At 37.6% G+C, this 19,955-nt stretch overlaps 1 long non-coding RNA gene across 1 annotated transcript in view; it reads left to right on the top strand.

The window, feature by feature from the left end:
* The window catches only part of LOC149791940 (uncharacterized), a 40,178-nt gene extending 32,000 nt beyond the window's left edge, over nt 1-8,178 (top strand). The window contains exon 2 of the long non-coding RNA XR_016423235.1: nt 7,447-8,178. This is a non-coding gene — a long non-coding RNA (uncharacterized LOC149791940). The remainder of the gene's footprint in view (nt 1-7,446) is intronic.
* The last annotated feature ends 11,777 nt before the right edge of the window (nt 8,179-19,955 follow it).

Below are 19,955 nucleotides of genomic sequence, written 5' to 3'. Positions count from 1 at the left end.
CTGAAGTCTGTACTTTTCCGTCCATTCTTCCTTTTCTTTCTTGATTTCCTATCTGAAGAGCTCTTCTATCAGGTCTTCAGTCAATTTCAACATTCTGACATTCTCTGTCTCTGCAGGCTTCGGTATCAGGCTTTGCCTGACATGATGTAAACTCATGTTAGTTTTGTTCAGCTTGGCTAGTCTTGAGCACTTCTTCATAGAAGGATGAGTCAACAATGGATGGTCAGACTGGAGACTAAACCGCTTTATATGGTTCAAGTGCGGACGCGATAGAAAACATCCTTACACTGTTTAGACACGGAACGCTAAGATGGTTTGGTTTAAGGGTGAGGGATAGAGAGAAGTCAAAGAGCATATATCATGATAAAATGGAAGAAGAAGAAACGACAGACGCCTTTTTTTGAAAACACAACATTTTTATTCAACTAACACCCAACAAATAAAAAACAACAGTTTTTTAAACAAACAATCTAATATATTTTTTAAACAATCAAATAAACTAACAAACATTTTCCTTCTAATCACAAACTATAGGAATGGAAAGTCATTGGACCATTGATTTACTCTACGCTTCCTAGCTAAAGACAAAAGATAATCATAATGGTCACAAAACCATCGATCTACTTTGTCATCGTTTCTAGAAGAGTGACGAGCAAAATAAGTCACTTAATGATCTAAAGAATATCCAAGACTGCTCTGATGAAGAAAATACACACAATATTGTCCACACACCATGGAATCTGTTCCTTGTAATTGCACACTATTGAATCGTGTTGTCTGGGGATTTCTTCTTATAAAGTTTATGATATCGTCTTCCAAAGGTGGCAATACATACGAATCAAAATACTCCACACAACCATCTTAGGGAAAGTAGACAGCTATCCAGTGGGTTCCTGGGAGATGACTGTCATCCGTGTTGATGACATAAGCTTGATGGTCTTGAGGTTTGCTATGATGCAGTTTACCTTTATCACACACGACATGATTCCAAGAGGCAGAGCACGAACTGTGGTTCAAAAGGTAATACAGATCCCAGGTATCCATTTTTTATTGTTTTATTTCTTGTTGTTTTTTTCTTCACAGGTAATAATAAGTGATCAATTCAATCCTGACTTTTTACTTGAAAATGCCTGACAAGTAACCGTTTCTTCGTTACATATCTGCACTTTGAGCCAAGAGAGCTTCGATGTGATGGATCTCTAGAGTCATGCAACACGGCTTCTTCAGAGATGAGACTCCAAGCTTCGTCCAATTTTTCTTCTTGACACAGCATCAGACATTTATCGTGTTGAATTTGACTGATATGATCGTTTTGAAAACCATATCAATTTTTCTTGATCAATTCCATATTTTTTCTGCCAGGTGTTTGGCAAAACAGGAGACTAAATGTTGGTCTCGTTCTGGCCATCTGGACTTCATCACTATGTCCTTTTCGTCTTTGTTTTGAGGTTCTTTTTCCAGGGTATCCTCCTATGATATTTCCATAGATTATCAACCATTCAAAGAGGGATAAGTGTCTTCCATTGCTTCTAATAGTCTATAAGGACGTCTCTCAAACTGTTGATTTCTATCGTATTGTCAAATTCCGCATACAGGATGACGTTCACTGTCTCCTTCAGCGCTGCTTTAAAGTGGAGTTCCACATGAATTTGGCCGGATTTTATAGGGTGGAAATGTTCCTCATCATTGCCTTGGTCTGGAGTAAAATCAAAAGCCCACAACGCATAACATTCTCCATAATCCTCGTACGAAATACCGTGACTGGTGTTGGTTCCTAACTGTTCGTTGGCTTCGTATAGGGATACGTACGACCTCAAGTAATTCTTGTTATCAAACGTAAGTTCAATGGGTCTAGTACACAAGGTCTTGCCATCGCGACTGACTTCGATTTTTGAGACCTTGAAGTGAATAAACTTGGAAGGATTTTCATCGTAGGCTCCGATGAAGGCTGAATTCTCGACGATGCCAAGAATTAAACGTTTGGATGACTGTCCTTGGAACAGATAATCTTGGATCATAGATCGCTGGTTTACGGGAATGGTGAAAGTTTTCACTTCCACGTGTAGTATCAGATACTTGGCAGTCGTTCTGCTGAAAGTGTGACTGATGTCGTTTCCCACTTTAGGTAACACTTCCACCCATCGCACGTAGTGTCTGGCTTCTTGGAAGATGGTTTGTGCTCAGCAGCTTTAGCCATCAAGTGGAAAGCGGCACTGCTGAGATTCAATCTGAGACGGACATCCACGCCGTTCAGCAAATACTTCTCTTGCAACCACATGTCCAAAAGCAAACTATCCATCAGTTCTAAACTACGGCTGGCTTTAATTTTTTCTTTACGGTCTTTAAACCCCATATTGATGTCATCGAGGTTTCTAAACTTGCCTCGTGTGTCAGGTTTCCATACCACACAAGCATCCATATGAGTGTTCTAGGCCTCTGTTCCGTTCGTCAAGAGATTTTCCTAAGGGTATTCTACTGCTGACCAGTTAGTTATCCAAGTACAAATCCACAGAGCTGAAAAAGGAATGCATTAAATTGTTGATGGAAGCTAGTACATCATCGCCTTCTGGAGTGTCACTATCAATCCCTTCGAGTACTTTGACTTTCAAGTACAAGTAACTGCTATTCAGATCGATGTAATCTTCGGGCTGTCCTTTGATGTCAAATTCGATGGGGGTTGATCCCTAATCCTTGACAGAGGAAACGGGATGAAATTCGACACATTTGGATTATTGCATCGTCATCGTGGTAGTTGGCATGGCTAACAGACCCAGTTCAATTGTCTCTATGATTTAATATTCAAAAATGTCTAAATATTGGACGATTCTTCTTTTTTTAGTCTTTCCAGCTTTATGAGTGTGAAGTCCTCTGAAGCAGTGTCTTATTTGTCGTCTCTCTCTGCCTTGTCCTTGCTGTGGCATCAGGGAAGCTGAAATGCCTGACTCGGCAGCGTCCAGGGTATTTATAGACGTTTCTCCTTGGCCCAAAATGTCTTTGCCTGTTTTCAACAAGACATGTTTGCCTGCTCTCAAGAAACCTTCTTTCGAATTTTGTTTGTAGATGATGACATTTTGGAGAAATTCTTTGCCTCGAGTCAACGCGGCATCTTTTAAGTCGTACAATCCTCGTGTCACAATTGGTTTCAAAACTGGGGCCACCGAACGAAAGGACGATTTCAACATATCTCCTAAACCATGTCCACGCTGTCGTTTCACCGTGAGTTTCCTTTTGGTGAATGGAATATTTTGTCCCAGGTCCTCTTTTATAGCAATGTTTACAGTGTCAAAATACGACTTGCTGACGTGTAAATAGTGAGGGTGTACAAATTCTCGGTGAACGTGATATGTGTTTCCACCTTCCTCGTTAACGTTCATGGCAAAATCCACTTTGGAAGGAATGACACGCAGTAATGGCACGGAGGTATGTCCCACCACGTTATACTCCACCACATCGGAGTACACAAATATCAAATTCAGTCCTTGGTCCAGTTCTACCCGGGAACAAAATAACTTGGCAAAAGAATTATTGTCGAAAATGATTGCTTATTCGCCTTTTACCTCCTCTACTGTTTTCCTCATCTCCATGTCCTCGCCCAAATTGTCAAACAATTCATGACTAAATAAAACGGACTACACTTTGTTCCCCTCAGGATATTGCATCAGTAGACGACGAGACACTTTATGGTACTCAATAGTGACACTTTGTTTGGCACTCTGTAAAGCTTTAAGAAACACGACATTAAACCTGGTAGCAATCTTGCTGACCAAATGTTGACCGCTAAAATATAAGCCTGGAGGAATTAGGATGTTATAGGTCCACTTTTGAGTTTTTGAGTCATATGTTTTTTTTATATATCATATTTTACATGGGTATCTAAGTACATTTGCACTTGCTAGTCATGAACTTCGACCGTAAAAAAAATTGATCTTGAAAGACATTTAGGACTTGTGTGGGGTGAAAGATTTCCACCAAAGCCACTCGTTGTTCCCGTTCGATGAGTATTTCATGGAAGCATTGGGAAGAAGGTAACCGATGCAACTACTCAGTAAAATGGTCCACAATTGTTTATCTCCTTGTTGCAAACTCAAATGTGCAATGGCACAATATACCACAAAGATTTGACCGAAAAAGACGATTTGCGTTGTAGGCAAACGTTGTCCACACCACAACTGCAAGGGTTGCTTTTGTAGATCTTGCAGAAAAGAACTGGGTGAAGGAGTCGTCACTGCAGTGGTAGCAGTAGCTGCGGTTGTGTGGAAGGGCATGATGGCCACTTCTTTTTATAGTCGATGACGTTCGAAGCGTCGATCCAAGAATCAAAACTGGGATGAGATCCTTGCCAACACATTTAGACTTCTTTGACACGTCGTTTTTCCAGTTTACGGTTTCTTCGTTCGAGAATGCTTTCGATGTCGTACACGTCGTCTTCTTTTTTGGTTACACGTTGCAGCTCGGGCAAGTTAAACCTTCCTTTAACCGCTTCCACGTTTATGTCTTCCAATTTATAGGTAGGATGACGGCCACGCACTCGTCCAGTGACACGAAACAATTTCGTGGTCCAGTTGGGTAAGTAACCTTTGTCGAAAGTGCGTTTGGTTTTGCCAATGCGCTCCCAGTCTCCTACTGCCAACACTCCACTTTTCTTGGGGACAACCACTGTTGGGGACGTACCAAACAGGCGCTCGAAAACGGTAACTTCATCGTCGGGACTTCTTGGGGGTACGACCGATGCTTGGAAGGTAAGATTGGTTGTACGCTTGGTCCAAGTGAGGTAAGACGTCGTACTTGAGAGTGTGGTGATGCGTAAAATATTTCCACATTCAAGGTGCGTTGAAAACGTTCCATGATGGTGGCTTTGGTTTCGGGATTCTCGGTGGTGAAAAAATGAATGACACGTTTCTTTAAATCTTTTTGGAAAGTTTGGTTCAGACATTCGGTGCCCTTGTCTGTCTGCCATCGAAAAGGGTGCCGACCACTTAGTTTCAACACCAGTTGGAAGGCTTGCAATGGCACGACCCAGGCCATTTTGAAAATACTTCGAAGACACAAAACAAATATTTGTTGCCACGATTGTAGGTAGCCAAGTGAGAGAGATCGGCTAAATCGGCTTGCCATCGATGATCGATGCCCTCCACTCAGGTGCGACTTTTGGAAACTTTTCGTTGAATGGGTTCATGTAAAGTGTACGTGGCTTGTTGGGGAGTGGATTTTTTCTTTGGGAGAACTTGGGGAGCATATGGATCTCATTGTAAGAGGGAGAGAATGATGACACCTCCTAGAGAACCGCTCCCTCCAGGTTTCAAAATGATTTGCTTTTTGGTTTGAGTGTCGATGCGGAGATCGGCCAGTTACGTCAAGGCTCCTTTGTTTCTCTCTAAAAAGATGAGGAATGTGAATGATACCTTGCAGTAATTGACGTGCTGTCACTGTAAACCATCGTAAGACTTCTTTGAGTTTGTTTTAAAAACACAAACAAGTATTTGTGGATGGGTTTTGTTTTCGCGACCGATGCCGTACAAGGCACGAATCAATTTGACGGAAAGATGAGACTGAAGGGACCTCATGCTGACGCTGTGTGAGACAGATCCAAAGTGTCAGAAGTTTTTATAGGTTTTTTTTGTTAAGTCGACGTCGAGGACTTCTACACGACAGGCCCTCCGTCTTGGCACCAGTGGTGAAACAGTTGGGTACAAAATCTCAAATAATCGGGTTTGATGGGTTGTAAATCCACGAGTAGGCGTGTGGTGTTTGAGCGGCATCGTCGTACGCATGAATCAGCCAAGGCGTTCCTAACTGTTTGGCTAAGAATTGCACCTGTGATTTATCTCTAGGGTTTTCAAAATGGACCACGTAATGAGCATTGAGACTGATGGTGCGATTGGCTTTACTTTTTTAAATCAAATTTTGAGTGTTGTAAATGACACTGGCATTACAGTTTCATTTCTCCCTTGTATTCTCCTAACATGTCATCGAAATAACCAGATGGGTTTGATTGGGGTCAGACACGGTTCCGTCGTCTTCGCTAGGAATGTATTCCACAAACACGATGGAATGGAATAGCCTTGACTTTCTCGTAACGGCATCACAATGTTCATCGTGATGATAGACGTGAATGTATTTTTCGTCTTTTGAATCTTTGCCTTGGAACAATAAAGGTCTGCGCAATTATTGAGGATGCACTTTAAAGGTGTAGCGTGGAGCTAGGACACCTTGTAATTTTTGCATTTCATGAATGACACAGTGTGTGTCTTTGGATAGCTTAGCCACCTTAATAGGAGTTCTGCTTCACTTCGTTGTTTGGCTCGGTTCCATTTTCGAATGATCTTCCAGGCTTTTTTGCCATTCTACTGTGTCGTTCTTGTCGGCATATGTTCGTCCCACCACGATAGCCCTGGCTAAACACATTTTGTCTTGAGGGTTGTTAATTCGTACGAGACTCGTTTTGGTGCTACGAATGTCGTCGATCAATAACACCTATTTGTGTCCGATACCTTGGGCAGCAGATACGTGGGTCATAATCAAACTGACTTAAGCCTTTGCCACGGCCAAGGCCTACTTCTGGACTGGATACTGCCAATCATTTGGCAAAAATCACTATGGGTGGTATCGCAGGCGTAGTAACAGGGCTGGGTTGGTTGGCTTGGGAAGGAATTTTTCTCTTGGGTCGTAATAAAGAAGTCTGATACATTTGTTTTAGACTCTTTAACTCTGCTAAAATGAATAAGAGTACTGTCACCGTTTGGCTTTCAATATTATCCTTCTCTTCTAGATCTTGTTTCTTCACTGCCGCTTATTCCTGTCGTTTCTTTCTTGCCTTTTCTTCTTCTCGCTGTTGCTGTTGAAGGAGAAAAGCTTGTTCGCTTCTTATTGCTGCTGCAAAAAAGTTCTCTATTTCTTCTTTCTGTCTCTGTTTAAAATCCTCGACGTGTGCTAAAAACGGAGAAGGTGACGAAAGTCAGAAGAAGTATGAGGAAGATTAGAAGACCTATGCGCTCCCTTGCATGTGAACGGAATGATGTTAACATAAACCCAAAGGCTCTTTTCACGGCCGCTCATATGCCTCGAAAAGATTTGCTTTCTTGCCTAAAATGTTTTAGTGAGTTGTATAGTTGTTTGTGTTATACACGTTGTATGTTGTAGATATGACTCGGAAAGATTTGTTTTCTTGCCTAAATTGTTTTACTCTGTTGTATAGTTGTTTATGTTTGTATGTTGTCTGTTGTTTTTGTAATCTCTGCTACATTGTTACTCATCTCTAGTCCTGTGACGTCACTTTCCCTGTAATGTCTTTTCCCATTGTCCCCCCCCCTCTCTCTCTCTCTCTCTCTCTCTCTCCCCCTGTCTCTCTTTCTGTCTGTTTGTCTCTGTCTCTGTCTCTCTCTCTCTCTCTCTCTCTCTCTCTCTCTCGTCTGCCTTAGCTAATAAACCTTTCAAATTCTGTTTCAGATGCAGACTTTGCAACCATCCGAGGGTGCAGCAACAATTATTGATGTGGAATATCTGTTCGACCTTCTTTGTTCCTTGCCTAACCCTTCAGCAGCCTCAGAGGTGACTCTGGAATAGCTGGCAGCCATGAAATGGTGGACAAGGCAGAAATACCAACATGTGCGGTAATATCAGACCGGGTAATTTGGTATTTGAAGTCCAAACCTGAAGCCATCGTCAACGACCATGGCTACTGATGAAGGGTGCTTTAACTTTGAAATCAGTTTTGCCGCTCTGGTAGAAGAGACATAAAGTGCAAATGAAGTATCAACCCGGGGGATACTAGATTTTAGGCACCTATCTGGATTCTGGAGTCCTGACCCAAAGTCATCGCCAGTGACAATGGTTAATAAAATATAGCGATTTCACCGGGGAAGGAGAATTACCACTTGTTGTTTTGTATCGTTTTTTTTAAATCAGAATGTGTATCTGTGGTACCAACCTATAGCGTATAATCAGACTTGGAAAATGTATGTGTCCATATGGATTGCCATGTTCCGACCATTGGACCATCATCAGTGAAAATGTCTGGGATCTTTCATTAGAGAAGATGAGATGACCCGCGTATCGCCAATGCTTTATCGACCTTGGGTACTAATGAATGCATGTCTGTTGTGGGATGTATACATCTATTTATTTATGGTTTTTTATATGATTGCATTTTTATATCCCCGTAATAAAGGAAAGCATATATTTTGATCTTATCCATCTGTCTTTCCGTCCTTCTTTCTCCTATGTGGTTTCCTCAGAAAACCAATAGTTGTCCAGTATCTTATCTACCATTACCAAACATTTAGGATGGCTTTCAATTGTGGTGAGGTAGAACATTATCAATTTTGGAGTAAAATGCTCAAAGTTCAAGGATAAGGAAGAACCATATCGAGCTTGGAGTCAAAACTCTTGACGGTCACATTCAGTGACTAAAGAAAGAAAATTGGCTTATGCACAATAACTCGAGTTCTCCGCCATCTGTAGTTACTAAACTGTGAGGCTTGCACTTGAGTTTCTGAAGAACACTGTTGATTCTGGGTTCAAATGACAAAAGTCAAATTATGTTCGTGGCTTACACTTGGGGTAAGGAAAAGGAATATTTATTTGGGGGTGAAAAAGTTAAAAGTTCAAGTCCAATGACTTCGATATATTTTAGAATATTTACTGCTTTGTGCTTATATTTGTATCCTTTAAATATGTATATGTTTGCTGAATCTGATTGTGTTTCAGATCTTCAAGATGATGTTTATTCCTATTCCAGATTGCATTGTGCTATGCATATTGTCCGTTGTGTCAGTTAGAAGCGCCACAAGGTACTCCACTTGCACATTATTCTATCATGCCTGGACCAAGATACATTATTTGGGATTGAAATGCATTTTGGGACGATATATACAATATTGTTTCATACACCCAATATTGGTCAATCCATCATCATGTTGCTGACAATGATTAGGACTCCCTCTGGTGTTAATGTTTAACAAAGTGTAGGTTTAAAACTCGCTCAAGGTAGAGGTAAGGTCACATAATAGGTGATATTTTAATAATTCATTATCAGGTATGTTATGAAATGAATCTATGGTCTTAAAACAAGCAATAGAAAAGATCTCAAACCAACAAATAGTTGTTAATTTCTGTTTGTATTTGTATTATATGTTTGGGTTTTCTTCCTGGTATATATATATATATATATATATATATATATATATATATATATATATATATATATATATATATATATATATATATATATATATATATATATATATATATATATATATGTGTGTGTGTGTGTGTATGTATGTATGTGTGTGTGTGTGTGTGTGTGTGTGTGTGTGTGTGTGATATAGTTAATGTTATCTTTACGTTTGCATTCAAGCTTGTCTTTGAATATTTTGCATATTAATATCTTTGTATTTGTAGGTCGGTCAGCTGGACATGGCATCCTATTTTCTCCAGCTACCTGTTACCAATATGGTTTCCATACAATAGCTTACTAGGCATTGCTGATATCATGTCACTTCAGGTGTACCAGTAAATATCCTGAAATATATTAAAGTGACTTACCTAGTCATTACACCTTTTCGACCGCAAATTCAATAGCCTTTGGCATTACCCCAAGTGCAAGCCATTCACAAAGTTTGCATGAATTTTCTCCTTTTGAAAACAGGGCACTTTCGTTGCTCAAATGCAAGTTATAAGCAAAGTTAGATAATTGAAGATGCTAAAAAAAACTCGAGTTGTTGTGCAGAAATGATTATCCATCTTTCAGTCCACAAGTCTTGACCACTGCATTTTCAGCCCAAAATTGCTAGGTATATTTCTTACCATAGTGCAAGCCATCTGCAATATTTGATCACAGCAGACAGATAGATGGACATCAGTATATACTGCCATATCCAGCAGACCTACGTATATATTCAAAAGGTTCAAATAAATTCGATTCGTATGAATGCAAATGTAAAGAAAATATCATCCGTTTCAGCATTTATTCAATTCAATGTTTCTTGTATCACCCCGGGCAGTCCCAAACATTGTCCGAAAACTGAAAATGATATGGACACTTTTGATTGTATGTAGTAATATCTTGGATATATCTGCAAAACCATTAGATTAACAACAATCATTTAAACTAATGTCAAATGGGTTGCAGGTGCGGATAAGATATATGTGTAAAATGAGTCATGCGCAAGGGAATACAGTGAAATAGGCATGTTAATTTGGGCTGACGTAATAGGCACTATTCATTGGAAATTTAGTTGTGGATGTTATGTAGAGACTCTGTGGCTCCAAACAGGACGTTAAAGACATATATATGAGTAAATTAGTAACTAATGAAGTTAAGGACTATGACAGGAAAATCAGTGCAGAACAGGGGTAAAAAATTATCTTTATCTTTCATTTCCAACCTGGTAACTCTGCCTATACGTTACGTCCCTTATGAATCGAAACAATGCCCTGTATGAAAACCAATCTGCATATGGTACATGCTGACTGGCATGATCATCAACTCTTTAGATCTGTTAAAGTTTCCCTTTCTAAATGGTCTCGAACCATGCAAAAATGTCAATCTATATAAATCCTGTCCGTTAAAAATAAACCCTAATTATTTCATATGTGCATGATGGTGTTATAACCAAAAAGCAGAGATATCTCTTTTAATTTCAATTGTTGACAGGTGATTAGTTATTATCTGTTATCTCAGTTTGCACGGTTAGTTGCAGCTTTAACTGACTCGAACTCTATTACCTTTACCAGCTTTAACCAAGAAGGAATAGACATCGCCTTGAATATATGACGATAAAATCACAACATAATAAATTCAAGGGCTTTGTGGGGGACATTCGGTCCAGAATAGAGGAACAAAGACATCTTTGACTCAACTCCCGGTAATTGCAATCTGCCTCTGATTAAACCTTTTGTATTGAAATAATACACTATATAAACACCAGCTGCCAATCGGAAATGAATATGTCCTTATTTATCAGACCTTTACAAAATATAGAAACAAATATGTAGGAATGCACATGTGTACAAAAAATAATCTCACATCAAATGTAGTTGTAAAGAACTTTAATGTGTTAGGGGCATTAGATTTTACGTTAAACTAGCAGATTGTTTATTTACCCCAAGTGCGAACCATGCACAAAGTTTGGTTGTGGTAATATGTGCAACTGATATTATTATGCAAAAACCATTTCTCTTTGTTAGATTGATCTTGACTGTAGTCTTTTTAACCTAAAGTCAGTAGGGTTAATTCACACACCAAGTGCAAGCCATCCTTCAAGTCTGGCAACTGTAAATTGTGCATTTATCAGTATACTTATAAAAGAGGTATAGTTATCTAAGTTATTGACTTACAGCACTTCTAATTAAGAAAGAAGCGAACTTCCATAAATTCAATGAAAAAGCCTCTCCCTCCCTCCCATGCTCAGCAGCAAATTATATCCTTAAATAAATACAAGGTATCAGTTTAATAGGATGTAAATGGCTATATATAAGTTCGTTTAACTGAAAATTTGTGGAATGATTTGCAGTACGTTAGCCTGTTGCGCTGATCCACTACATTTTACACATTATGCTCTATATTATATGCTCAGTTTTGTCTCCGTTATTGTTTCATTACCAGAAACGTGCAGTATTTAGGATGCTGAACACATTGATATTGTACTTACGTGCATGACGCGTATGCATAAAAAAGTATAATGCATAAGGAACTACTTTGCAAACAAAACATGTACACTTATGTTGTAGACACTTCAGGTCTTTGGTTGATTAGATTTGTTTGTGAGTTAACTCAACACATTGTTTCGTCTATTTGAAAGTATGGATGATAAAGTTAACGATGTGGACGAGTACACTGAGTCTGAGACGATACCGTCAAAGAAGCACACAAATAATAAACGTGATACTTAGTAAATTCAGGTGAAAAATCAACTGAAGGTAGAAGAGTAAGGGCATCAGAGCCAATAGGCCACGACGACGAAGAATTCTTATTTTCGCTGCCTAAATAGACTGTCACAGAGCAGCTGCTTTGCAATATTCCAAAGTTATCGTTTTGATACAATCAGACTAGCGATAAACGCCATACGGGTGATAGTATAGCTGAGGTCCCTATAAATAGCATCCAAATGAAAATGCACTGGCATGTCTTCTTTAACTGGTAATAATAACGGCAAAAATATACTTACATATTTGCCTCCTGAATTTCCTAAAACTGTACTTTCTCAGTTAGATCTGCAAATCCGAATTGCATGAGCTATGACATGGGTCCTAAAACAATCGTACTATATTTATAACTACATAAACATTATCCTTGTTGCAATCAAATCGAAATTAACGCGATATTCCATAGCGTCATTTTGATAATTACGATTGAACGAGTTCATAGTTTTCCTACATTATGATTCCAAACATGCAATGACTGAACAGAAACACACATGCAGCCGAGTCAAGACACGTCTTGCCCTGCTCAAATCATATGTACTTCACGTGAAATTGACACAGCCAAATCCAGTTCATAATCAACAGACTTTAGTAGAATCGACAAAAACAATCAAAATACATTCATTCCAGACCAATTGGAATAGTTGTTGCAATGCACATTCATTCACATTATGACTCTAAATTTAAATTTTAAGTAGATTAAAACAATAATTAGCTTTGAAAAGTACTGTTGTGTATTTATTTTGAAATACAGCATAAAACTTTGTTTCTGTCAATGTATTTTTTATAATTAAGCTTTAGGTAGAATAACAAAGTAAATAAATAATGAAAAAATAACTGCATTTATAAGGAAAAATATGAATTCGTTTTCTCGGAATAATACTTCCAATGGCCATGCAGTATTATTCTGAAAAAAATCGTTCGTATTTTCCCATACAAATGCAATAACCTTTAGGTATCAAATGGTTAGCTGATATACCACGTGTAAGTGACAACATAGCGATAATGTATTCCCCAAATAATACAATGTGTCTATCAAATATAATTTCAGGCAAAGTCTATTATCATCAAGTAGTCCCTTACAAATGAATTAAAAGCAGATTTCGATATTCATTATACTCAGCTAGCAAATGAAGGATTCCCCAACTTCAATCATCAGAATGTGACCATATAATATAGGTATATACAGCATGGAAAGCACGAAGACCGTACAAAAGCCATAGGAAACAAGTCCGTTTAACACAAACATAATTACGTCGATGAAGACCGTATTGGTTTAAACTCGAGAGACGAAGGCATGACCAAGACTATATTCTAACATTTGATCCAGGTTCCTACGTTTGCTGCTGGAACAACATTTCGATGTCAAATAATGTTTCAGTGTCCAAGGATTACAATTTTTCAATGATTTTATTATGTACAGTTGAATGTTTGTTACAAAATAAACGACATTATAGAAAATAGTTATTGCTAGATACTGCATAAAAGGGTGTCCACAATATGTGACCCTCATATTCCAATTTTTCAATTTACACATTCACAACAACGTACACGATAATATAATCAATCTTGGATATATTAATTTTTATGCCTCATTTGAGTTTGAATATAACGATGCAGATCTATGATTGTTTAATCTGTTTGGCAGCCTCAGTTTCTTAGCCCACTGGTCATAGACCAAAGAGCCTACATGATATGTTGGCCGTCATCTGTCATTTGTTTATGCCCTTCTTATGGTAGTACAAGTTAGTTATCACTACTTCTCCTCAGCTGCTTGGATTGGCACAAAACGGTATACACATACAACCCAAGAAGCGACAATGACATTGCATTTTACCAGAAGTCTTGTTATTTCTAGTTGAAAATAATGCAAATAAAACTTCCAATGTAGCTGTCACAGCAGCTATCTTAAATATTCTCTTAAACTTCTCCTGATTTGTCCTACATAAAAATGGTTATGTTCTCATGTTTATTTTTCCTTTCTTGCTACTCATCATCATCATCATCATCATCATCATCATCATCATGTGGACTACAACGCCTAAATTTTAGAACCTCTAAAAGCTTTACAATTAAGATAACACGTCAAAACTTATATAGCTACAAGACTACAAAAACAAGCACCATGCAATTACAAAACAAAAACATACTAACAATAATTAAGTAAATAAACATTACTATGTATATACGTCTCTTCTTGGTGAGACTTACGGGCACTCTTGAATGAGAACAGTGTCTTTGTATCTAAGATGTATGGGCATTTCGTTCCATGTAGTTGGACCATGATAAGCAAAGCAACGATGTCTGTATGACTTCATGTCAACACTTTGAAAAATGAGAATGCGAGTGCCAGAAGAGGAGCGTAAATTTCTAGATGGGGTATACACATGGGTGAAGTCTATTAGATATATTTGACTGGAGACGGTCAACGAAATGTAGCATGGTGAACAGATTTGTTCTTTGATTCTGGATCGAAAATGTAGCCAGTGAAGGTTACAGAGCGTTGGGGGTGGAGGTGGGGTTCAGTTCAGTACTCCAAGAATTATCAGATCAGTCGCATTTTGATATATTTGAGGTTTTTGTAGTTGGTACTGAGACGAAACAGACAGGTGAATTGCAAAAGTCCAGTCCTGACAAAACTAAGGAACACACACATGTTTAAGTGGCATCAACCGAATGAAAATTGCGAATGGCACTGATGTGTCTGTGCACTTGGTATGCAGCCCTGTATATATGTTCATTACGAGTTGGTGTAACGAGAGCGTACCGTCGAGAATGACACCTAGGTTTCGTACAGACTGTGTAAATTGAATGTTGGTATTGCTTATAACTTATTATTTGAGGTTAAGAATGTGAACATAAAAGAATTTGTGTGACTATCAGGATGGTTCAGTTTTAACATCATTCATCTGCAGTTTGTTACATGTCATCCATGACCTCGCATCGGAAATGCACCTCTCTTTGCCATGGATGGTAGCATCAACTTCGGCTGGGTAGCTATATTTATGTATTTGAATGTCGTCAGCGTACAATTGGTGAGACAGTGATGTCGTCGTATGACGCTTGAGAGTGGCTGAGTGTATAGCATGAAGAGAACTGAGCCGAAAACGGAGCCTTGTGGAACACAAAAACACAGATCAACTGGGCTGAATGCTTTTCGTCTTTAGACATAATTTGTGTCCTGTTGACTAAGTAGGACTTGGACCATAGTAATTCTCCAGATATTTACCAAAATCCAATATATATATATATATATATATATATATATATATATATATATATATATATATATATATATATATATATATATATATATATATATGAATGAGTAAACCAGCTACAAAGGCCTTTTTGAGTATCCAAAAAACGAAACATTGGTGGGACTACCACATACAGAGGTATAAATAATGACCTCTTGAAGAAAAAGAGAGCTTAGATTATTTTGAAAGCCTTGCTGTTGTAGTTTAGTGAATTGGATTCCCTTCGTCACCAAGAAGTTTTAATGTTTGCTTGGACAATTTTCTCAGATAATTTTTGTAGCACTGGAAACAAGAATATTGGCCGATAAATGTCGGGATCAGATCTGTTTTTCCTATTCCTTTCATAGATAGGCACGGCAGGACCTTTTATCCTTGTACTTGGTATATACTCCTGCTCTAATATTGAGTTCAACAATGTTGTATTTAACTGAGGGTCACCATAGATGAGGTGTTTGTTTTAAATGAGGGTCACCATAGATGAGGTGTTTGTTTTAACTGAGGGCCACCATAGATGAGGTGTGTGTTTTAACTGAGGGCCACCATAGATGAGGTGTTTGTTTTAACTGAGGGCCACCATAGATGAGGTGTTTGTTTTAAAAGCGAACATGACTAGGATCATTCGGCCTCTCAATGGTACGAAGTGTACTGCAGTCTTTGTCCATTGGTTTCATCATTTATTTGATTCTTGTTTTTGGGATTGTCTCTTAGAACAATATCTGAGACGAGGGAATCTTTTCTCATACTATTTTACAAAAATCTTTGTCATAAATACCATAATCTTTCGGTGTGTACAATTCAAAAAAGAAAATGCAAAAGTACATGCCACCGACGACGGGTCAGAATAGGTTTTGCCACCATAAGAAATTTGGATTTCGTTCAGAGAAGTATTCGAACAAGTTATGCTAGCTATTCATTGAGCGTTCCTGAATTTAGGCTTTGCATTTTTATAAAGAGCATGGTTTGTGCTATAAGCCTCTTGGCCTGCCTTGATTGACCCATACTATGCGTGCTTCAAGTTCTTTTTTATAACTTCACTTTAACCTTTTATTCCATTGTGGTTTTGAGTGTGGATTCAAGCGCTTTATGTGCCACTCGTCTCGTGCAGCTTGTAGTATGCAATCAGTTATATCAAGGCACAGTGAGTCTATTTCGTGCGCATCGTTAACTTCTCTTGTTTAGCTTTCTTGAAAGTTACGCGCTTGCGCGTTTCGATAATGACCGATCTCATTTGCCGTTAGGTTCGTGCAGTTTAGATACAGTTGGGATCATACTCTTTTGGATACGAACTGTACGGAATACAGGTAAATGGTCTGATATTTAAGAGATTGTACCTTTCTGGATTAGTTCACATCGTTTGAAATTTTAATTAACATGCTGTCAGTCCTCGAGCATGGTTTAAAAGGGACATTAATATTTCAGACCAATACAATCTGGTGGAGTATTGATCGCCTTTGTCTCATATCAGTCAAAGAAAACCTTTAATTCATCAAATTTAGGGGCGATAACTCTAAAGCAGTCAATCAAACTTGAGTTCATAACACCTACAATAAAGACATGTCTCTCTTCCAAGACATATTGGTATACAAGTCGCCCATAATCTCGATCATTTCATTGGAACACCTAATATCATTATCTAAGGTCATGTAGACAAGAAGTAAGTAGAGCAGGTTACGAGAAAAACCAGCAAGCTTTGCACAATCGCTTATGTTCTCCATTGGTACAAAGTTTTGTTCCAGTCGTTTTATAATATAATTGACATCACATATTTGCCACATAGAATGGACCTTAAAGGATCTAATGTCTCATCGCAACAGGTAAAAGCTGCATACTGGAATTTATGGAATCCATCAAGTAAGCATTTTGGAGACGAAACCTGTTTTCATTTATGAGTGCAACATCACAGCCTTGTTGATCCAGTAAATTGCTGAAACGTATTTTCGATGGCATTATGCCTCTGTCATTACATAAGTAAATTCAAATTTATTGTCACACTTACTTTACATAGGCGAAGAACTAAAATTATATTTGCAATAATGACGTTTCTTCTAGTTTCAAAGGTGCTGTGTGTGATAGGTGGGTGAGATGTAATGAAACGGAATATGTTATCCGTCAATGTACTGATTTGACTCTTATTGCAAGAGATTTTAGGTGAGTGCAGAGGATATCATGGCACTATGACTAATTCGGCATATTATGGTTTAACATTTACATATACATACAACATTCCAAATTTGCTGTGATACATTTGCACACGATGCTTTTGAAAATGAAAACAGGTGCCAGCCATGGTGGTCAAATTATCAAGTTCCCAAATAAACTAGCTAACACTTCGTTCCTTTTATACCCCTATGAAAACTTCACTGGTTTTTTTTTCTTCAAAGTTTTGTTCCTACTGGTCTGATAGAGTTTGACCTGTTGCTGATAATGGGGTTGATTAGACTGTGTTTTGGGTTGCCGAATTATATGCGGAGTTAGTTCCATATGCCAAGTTACTTCTTGGATAGACATTTTGCGAGGGGTTTTTTTTCATGATTTGGATTCATACATATATTACTGTCCTTTTAATATGCGCAGGATTTAAGATTCTCCATCAATGTCAATACACTGAGTCCATTGGTTATGTGGTTCAGTGTCAGTTCTCGAGTTTTTGATGAGAGAAGGTGCATTCCGTTTGAGAGAAGTGTTTTCACCAAGATATGCAGACGCTGTGCAACTTAGCTGATTGGATCCGATGGGCTCAAAGGACTTAGCTGATTGGATCCGATGGGCTGATACAAGACTGGCCTCGTACCCCAGTTGTTTATCATATCTTCCAAAGAGAAGTTTTGTCCGTTCCGTATTATTTTATGTCTTCTAAACCCAATCCCCATATATCTTATTGGTTGTACCACTATGTCTTTTATTGGTTGTACAACAATTTTTGTTATTGGTTGTACCACCATGTATATTATTGGCTGTACCACAATGTCTGTTACTGGTCGTACTACCATGTATGTTATTGGCTGTACCACCATGTCTGTTATTGGTTGCACCACTATGTCTGTTATTGGTTGTACCACCATGTCTTTTACTGGTTGAGATAGATTTTGCACGCATATCATATAACTTGAAAGTCAATGTAAAACCACGTTAAGCAACCTTGATGCACTCTTAATGCGATAAAATACTTTTTGTAAAATTGGTTTCAAAACAGCTTTATTTAAACAGACTTTTATTGCGTTTACTCCATATACTTTGTCAAAACGATTTCTTTTTTCGCTTACTTTACAACAATATGGTGGAGGTATATGAAATCGTCATTGTGCTAGATTTTGCAAAATTTCATATCATAATGATCGAAGTGAAAATTAATTAAAAATATGTGGACTGAAATAATAAAGCTAGGTTAAAAATCGAAAACACACACACTCACAGACAAAACCCCAGAACAACAAAAAAAATCAGCAGCAACAGCTACTGCCATTATTATTATTATTATTATCATTACAGCTACTGCTGCAGCTACCATTGTCTCTACTACACACGTACTACCCTCTGGTTGTACAATTACTGTTGCTACTAAAGTGTAGTGCTAGCAATATTATTATTCATTATTGATGAATTATTTTCTAAATTTCTGGGATTGTCTCCTTTTGGGATGTCCATGTTTTTACTGCGGGTTTAGTTTAAATGTTTTTATTTTATTTTATTTTATTTTTTTGAGTTTTCTTGCACAGCAATTAAGGGCCTCGAAGCAAACGGCAAACGGAAAACAAAATAGAATTACCAACAGTCAACAACAATCACAGAGTAGCACCACCATCACCACCTCATAAGTAGCACAAAAAAGTAATAATATTACATACGACTACTTTTAATGTAGGTATAATTATTTCAGTTTTTATGCATTACTATTACGGATATCACAGTGTTCATATTTATTCTTGTTCTAAGTTAAATTTATGTTATTTTAGCTCATATTTTCATGCTTGGACTCAATTTATGATGATAACGTAAACAGAAGAGCAAATGCGTTTTTATTTTAAATGTCTACCTAACTGTACATGATTAAACAAACATTTATTTTGTATTCAGAACAATTTTTGTAATACACGATATGTTCTGCTTACAAATATTTAATTTATGAACTATAAATATCGGTATATCCAGCCATTATGAACTGCTCACAGATACTGCACACAGTGAATTCTCCAAGAACTGGTATATATAGTCATGGATACTACACAGAATGAATTCTACCCAAAAGTTTTAATTTCAGTCGGGATTAATACTGCCATTTTGTGGGTAAGACAGCTTTTAGTTTTTCGATCCCTTTCATTATTAGCTCTATGCAATTTAAAAACAAAACTGTTCACTTGATTGCTAAAGGTAAGATTTTTTGTCATTTTGGAAGGAAATGTTCGCTATTGGAGCCAAAATTAAATATCCTGAGAGAAAAACATAAGTCGTTGTAACTTAATAACTTATTGTCTCTAACCAAGATTCTTAAATTACTTATATTTTTTAAAAATCTTTATTTTCTAAATTATTTTTTTGTCACTTTAACTAATTTTACACAGACTGAGAGATAAAAGGGACAATAATGTTCTATATCCGTCTGTCTACTACTAATACAAGAACTACTACTACTACTACTACTACTACTACCACTACTACTACTATTTAACAGTTACTTTACTTTGTAATCCACTTACAAAGTGTGCACATAACAGTCAAAGAAGCAGTCGTGTATTTTTGTCACGAGTATATAAGTTTAATGTACGATACGAACTG

The sequence above is a fragment of the Sinohyriopsis cumingii genome, chromosome 9 (genome assembly GCF_028554795.1).
Source record: "Sinohyriopsis cumingii isolate HCF-2022 chromosome 9, ASM2855479v2, whole genome shotgun sequence".
NCBI classification, from domain to species: domain Eukaryota; kingdom Metazoa; phylum Mollusca; class Bivalvia; order Unionida; family Unionidae; genus Sinohyriopsis; species Sinohyriopsis cumingii.
The sequence above is the reverse complement of the archived record's forward strand: the minus strand, read 5'-3'. Positions and strand labels throughout refer to the sequence as shown.